Source organism: Ochotona curzoniae, unplaced genomic scaffold (assembly GCF_017591425.1).
Source record: "Ochotona curzoniae isolate NIBS_2020 unplaced genomic scaffold, NIBS_Ocur_1.0 contig_4501, whole genome shotgun sequence".
In the NCBI taxonomy this organism is placed as follows: domain Eukaryota; kingdom Metazoa; phylum Chordata; class Mammalia; order Lagomorpha; family Ochotonidae; genus Ochotona; species Ochotona curzoniae.
This window is the reverse complement of record NW_024466307.1, coordinates 14,939,126-14,945,125: the sequence shown is the minus strand read 5'-3', so window position 1 is coordinate 14,945,125 and position 6,000 is coordinate 14,939,126. Positions and strand designations below refer to the sequence as shown.

At 36.2% G+C, this 6,000-nt stretch overlaps 1 pseudogene; it reads right to left on the bottom strand.

Moving 5' to 3' along the window:
- Window positions 1-4,233: 4,233 nt before the first annotated feature.
- LOC121160219 lies at window positions 4,234-4,839 on the bottom strand (annotated as a pseudogene).
- Window positions 4,840-6,000: the final 1,161 nt, after the last annotated feature.

The following is a 6,000-nucleotide window of genomic DNA, read 5'->3' as shown; positions in this document are numbered from 1 at the left end:
CTTCCATTCCCACTTCTACACCAGGTTTTGAGGAATTCACGGCATCCTTGTCAGATGTCAGCACTGTGATGCTTAACCATTAGAGCCAAATAAGCCCCTTTTCCCTATTCATTGTTCAGCAATAGGCATCTTGCTATAGCAACAGAATTAACATGAAACAAGGACCACTATCCAGTAGCCACAAGATTTATCAGAGTTCTGAATATCTGTAGGGCACACAAATCTATTTTAAATGCATTTCTTTGGTCGTCAAGTTGCCTCAAAATAAATGTAATGTTTTTGTTTAGCTTAGTTTACCACATTCACAACACTCCCAGTTCTCTGTTGACTTGGCAAAATTAAGCAATTGCTCTGTCAGCCCCCAGTCATGGAATTCATGACTTGAAAACATTGGGTAAATATTACTATTTCAGGAAAATAAGGCTGACATTATTACAGTAAATAAAAGCATATAAGTATAAAAGAAAAAGGTATGAATGAAGTTGAAGTTATAAAGAATATATTTTTCAACTCTTGTTCATTTGCCTGTCGAATGAAAGTGAACCCCATTTTTTATGTCCTATAGTGTATGCGGGCACAGGATTGTCTGACTTTGACTTATCTGCATCTCTCTTTATTAGTCCCTAATGATAGAAAGCCATTTCTATTCTAGAAGATGGCCATGGCCCATATCTAAATAATTGGTGCTCTGCAGCCAACAAACAACTTTAAACAGTTATAATCGGGAAGCTTCAGATGGTCCTGGATTCATAGTGGCTGATAAATGAAGGATGCAATTCATTGTGAAAAGACGACTAAAGATGCCACTTGTTATTTGAAGAAAGTTTCAGAACGCGAGTTGTGCTTAGAAACGGTTTCTGACAACAAGTTGTATATTGTAACGTTAAGACTTTCATTACTTGTGGTTCACTGCTCTTATCCCCTCTGCATGTTACTGAGGAAGATTCTCTAATGCTTCTGGAAAGTATCTATCTTAGATATCTTTTTGAACTTCAGTGGGGACCATTTTTTTTTTTTAATAACACAGTGTGCTTGTATAGAAGTGCTGATTTCTTTGTCTATCGATGAAGTATCTTCAGGATTAAAAAAAAAACACAGTGAATCAATGCCTATTCAAATTCTATTTATATGCTCAGGACTTTAATCTTAGCCTTCATGTCTACAGCCATTTTCATGTGCTTCCTAATATTATTTAACTTTCTTTTCATTTACTATGAAAAAGAATATTCACAATTACTTGCCATAGCAACCACTGCAGAAGTAGATTTGAATGCCAAGAGTGGCAGAAAGTTCACAGTTGGTATAATCATGCTGAACACTTTGCAACCTGACCCTGTGTAGTTATTTAATGCTTTTTTTTTTATCTTGATGAGAACAGTGAATGTACTAGGAGCAGGATTTGTTTTTCATCAGCACACATGACAATCATCATCATCATCAACAGCCAAAGCCACCTGAAGCCTTCCAGGTAAAACAGTGCTATACTTCATGGAATATTGGATTCCATGTTAAATATGAAATGTTCATTGCATAATAATATAGGCTGTTACCAGGGATTTTTTGTATGGCCCCATGCATAGACACGTAAATGGGGTATTACAATTTCTACAGAGGAAAGGTGATTTTTAACCTATATAAACAAAGTATTCTCAACATCAGAAATGCTTAGATATTTTAGCGAAACAACACAAATTTTAGTACAAGTTTAATAAAATAGTGAGAGCCTATTTTCTGTGATGTTTATACACGAATGTGCATTGTTTCAGTAAATTTATCTTTCAACTACTTTTTCTTGTGTTAGAGCTCTTCCAAAATTTATTTTGAATTGTACATTTATTACAAACTTGCCATTCAGCTGTTGTATAAGTAGAATTGCTTTGCTTCATCGTTGTATCTTACTAAAAGACGCAACTGCCATCCCTCCTTTTGTGCATTGAAATATCACAGCCACAAACACACACACGAAGTTTGCAGAAAGTTCAAGCAATATGGAAGGGGCATAGAGAGAGCAGTATCGTTCTCTTAAACTGTGTGTGCGTGTGTTACATAATGAGATCTGCTTCCTCTACAGACGCATGTATAGAAGCCTTCCTTTTTGTCTCTCCCCTCTGCATATGACATTTCAGTACAAATGAAATAAGTCTTTTAAAAATACGTAAGAATTCTAGGTTAAAAATATATCATTCATTTTTAAGGTCCTATTTATTATATGGGATTAATTATGTAGAAATTTGCAGTGTGAATCATGAAACGAAAGGGAACAGCTGACTTTAGGGTTTCCTTTAAAAGGCACTAGCTTGGCCTTAACACAAAATGCATACCTATAAAAGGAATTCCTGTTAAAAGGAATATTTCTCAAATATAAAGTTGTACTGCAATTGAATGTTTTTCTCTTGCTGATGAGAAATCATTTCTTAAGATTTATTTTATATTTTATTGGAAAGGTAGATATATAAAGAGAAGAAGAGACAAAGAAAGGTCTCTTGTCTTCTGCCTCACTGGATGATATTCCAGGCTCCTAGGTTTAACCTGGACAAAACCCTGCTTCATGTTGTGGCCATTTGAGCAATGAATCAACTAATAAAAGATTTGTTTCTCACCCTTTTTCTCCTTTTTGTCTTGCTAGCTTTCTTCTGTGTGTGTGTGTGTGACATCAAACACATTAATAAATCAATCTTACTTTATTTTTTTGTAGAATTCAATTGTAGAGTTGTCAGTTCCTGGACTTTATTTGATGGAAGACTTTAAACTACTGCTTCAATGTAATTACTTATTAAGAGTATGTTTGCATTTTTAATATCTTGATTTAATCATCATTCATCAAAGTTCAGGCATGTTTTTGAACATTTGATGTTTTCCAATGTATTAACCAACTTAAAAATAGTTTCTTACAATGCTGGTTATTTCTGTGGCTTCAGCTACAGTGTATCTTTAATCTGTGTTTTACATTTTTTTGAGTACTTTCTGCTTATTGTGTATCTAGGTAGAATATTGTTTTTTGTTTATCTTTTCAGTTAATGATGTTAGTTTGTGACTTTCTTTTAATCTTATGTATCTCTCTTCTGGTTGTTACTCTCACTGCACACTTCCATTTTAACTCAAGCGTTACTGTATCCCACAGCTTGTGGCACCCAGTGTTTTCATTTGCTTCAGGGAATCCTTTGCTTTATTTACTTATTTTTGCTTTTTGTACTTTTTGTTTAAATATTTCTTCATTTTTAAAGTGATGTTGATCACCGCATTTGAGAGGGAGCATCTAATTTCTCACAAAATAGAACATTCTAAAATGCACTCAGTAGATTTTAAAAAAAATGGAGTGATTAGAGTGTGACAGTTTTCAAGTGTAGACCATAAGTACTATGTCCCTGTGAACACATTGCCTCCTACGCAGCTGGAGCTCCTGTGGGGCGTTTCCCACCGGATCTAGAGCTGTAAGCCACAGCACAAGGAATTCAGTTCTGGTATTGGACTCAAAAGTATCTAAGTTACCTTAAATTGGTGTATCAGTTACAGCTAGTAGACCACTCAAACTATGTTTGTCATAAAAGTGGAAATGGTAGAATGGGATGGAAAAATCATGAGACTGTGCCTTAAAAGTCTCTTTCAGCCTATACTCAACATGTCATAGTACATTTAAATGTCAGAAAGTTATGAACAAGTAACTGTATCAAGGGTCTATACTATTTTGATAACACAGGGGAAAATGGTGGGAGGAGAGGATGGGAGAGAAGAAGGGAAGGGAAGAGGAATGAATCACTAAGTCTACAAAACTATATTGTGAAACAGAATTGAAAAAATTAAAAATTATACCTACACATTATCAGTTTTGACGCACATCAATCTCCACAATCAGAAAGAAATGGTTCTTCTCCAGAGATAGTAAGGAGGTCCCCGAAATGTGCGGCTGCAAGGACCTCCCTAGAGGTAAGATTTCCTGCACACTTCTGCAATGGTAACTGCTTAAGGTTGAACCATCTGTAAAATATGGCACAACAGTTGCATCCAGATGTACATCAAAAGTATGCTGCAAAATAGTTTAAACTGTATATAGTATTCATTTGTGTTTGACATTCTAAGTCCCAGACCAAGTTTGTGAGCAGTCATCAGTGTCAACCTTGTAATTCAGGAAAGCTGCTAGCAACTGTTTAATAACTGGAATTAAGATCTGAATATACCACACACTTTCAGGCTATAGCTGTTCACTTTAACAAAGGAGGTGGCATGAAGTTCAAACTAATGCTTGGCTGCTATTCGGAGTACGTGCTAGTGTTTCCTGCTGTTCAGGCAAGATTGACAGCAGACTGTAACTTCTTGTTCTCCTTCTGCTAAATGGAGCTGCCAAACTCTATTCCATCATTCACATTAGTGTGAAGCTGGGAACCGTTAGTCTTGTGGCCAACTGCAAAACTGCTCTGGGTCACTTGGGACTTTACAGACTCAAGGGTTATCTAGTAAAAAGTCAGCCAGCACAAGCCACCTACAGGGCATCCCAGATGGAAAGCCCTGAGATGTGAAAATGAACATCGCAAACGAGGAATATATTCTCCCACTTGAATCCTGCCTTGAGTGTAGCTTTTTTTTTTTTCAGTGTTAGGCAAAAAGGTTGAATTGAAGGTCAACTTCAGTGAGCATGAAATTTGGCCTTCTGTGGTGACGTGTTGTCAGTGTTCCAGGTCTGTGTAAACTTCAGGCCATATTTGATCCAACTGCTCTCGATTTCCTGAGTGCCTGGTGCTCTGGTGGTCTCAGTGTTGACTGTGTCTTCGCTTGTAAATGTCAATCATTTTCAGACTCGGCTTTCAAACCAAATTGTGCTAATCCAATTTTCACAATCCTCATGAACACATCCCTGTCTTATTTGCCAAGATCAGCATGCCTGGAAAGCACAGTCATGTCTCACTCAAAGGAACGAGCAGAGTTATCATATAGACTCCAATGCTGGGAAACATGATTGTTTTGTTTGTTTAATGCTTAAATGATACATTGATGATTTGAGAGCATGTTGCACAATTTCTACATGCTTATAAATTTTCTATTGTTTTTATTGCTGATTTCTGGCTTTATTTGTTTTTGATCTGAGCAGACACATGGCATGGTTTAAATTTTTTAAAAGTTATACAGACTTGGTTTGAAGCATTAAAGATGGTCTGAGGAAAGGTTTTATCGGCTGATGAGATAGATTGATATTCTCTAGCTCTTGGGTGAAATGTTTCTGAAAATAATATTAGGTCCTTTTGCCCCAAAGTATGGTTCAATTCTGGTGTATATTTCTTGGGTTTCTTATGGATCATCTATTTACTGTGGGCAGTGGAGTACTGAAGTCTGCAAATATTACTGTATGGGAGTGTATTTCTCCATTAGGGGTGATATTTGCTTATTTTATTTGGTTACCCTTGTGTTGAGTGTATATGTGTAGTTAAGAATATGATATCACCTTGTTCATTTTTATCAATATACTGCATTCTTTGGTTCTTTTAATAGTTTATTTTTAAATAATACACTACTTATATATGATATAGATCATATATTTGTAATTTGTCTCATATAAATGTAGTTACTACACACAGACATACTTCATTTCTTGGTTCACTCCCCAAATGGGGAGTCAGCTATTTAATTCACATCTCCCCAACTTATGAGAGCAACCCAATCATTTGACCCATCTGTGCTGACCTCTGAGCTCTACGTTATCAGGGAGCTCGGTTAGGAGCCAGAATCAAATATTGAAGCCATGCAGTAATATCTTCTTTACCTGTTTGCCATAGAAAGCATGGTATTTGGTGTGAGACAGCATTTTCCATTACCATACATCTACGTGATTTGTCTTTGACACAAACCTATGCTTCTTCATTCTCATCCAGCATTCTACTCGTAGTGTACAGAATCAGGTGTGGTTTGATTAAGTTTGTTTATTATTTCACCTGTTTGAGGGGCAAGAGAGAAGAAGAAGAAGAAGAAGTTTCTATTAGCTGGCTGTTTTATCCTCAATTTCCACAATGA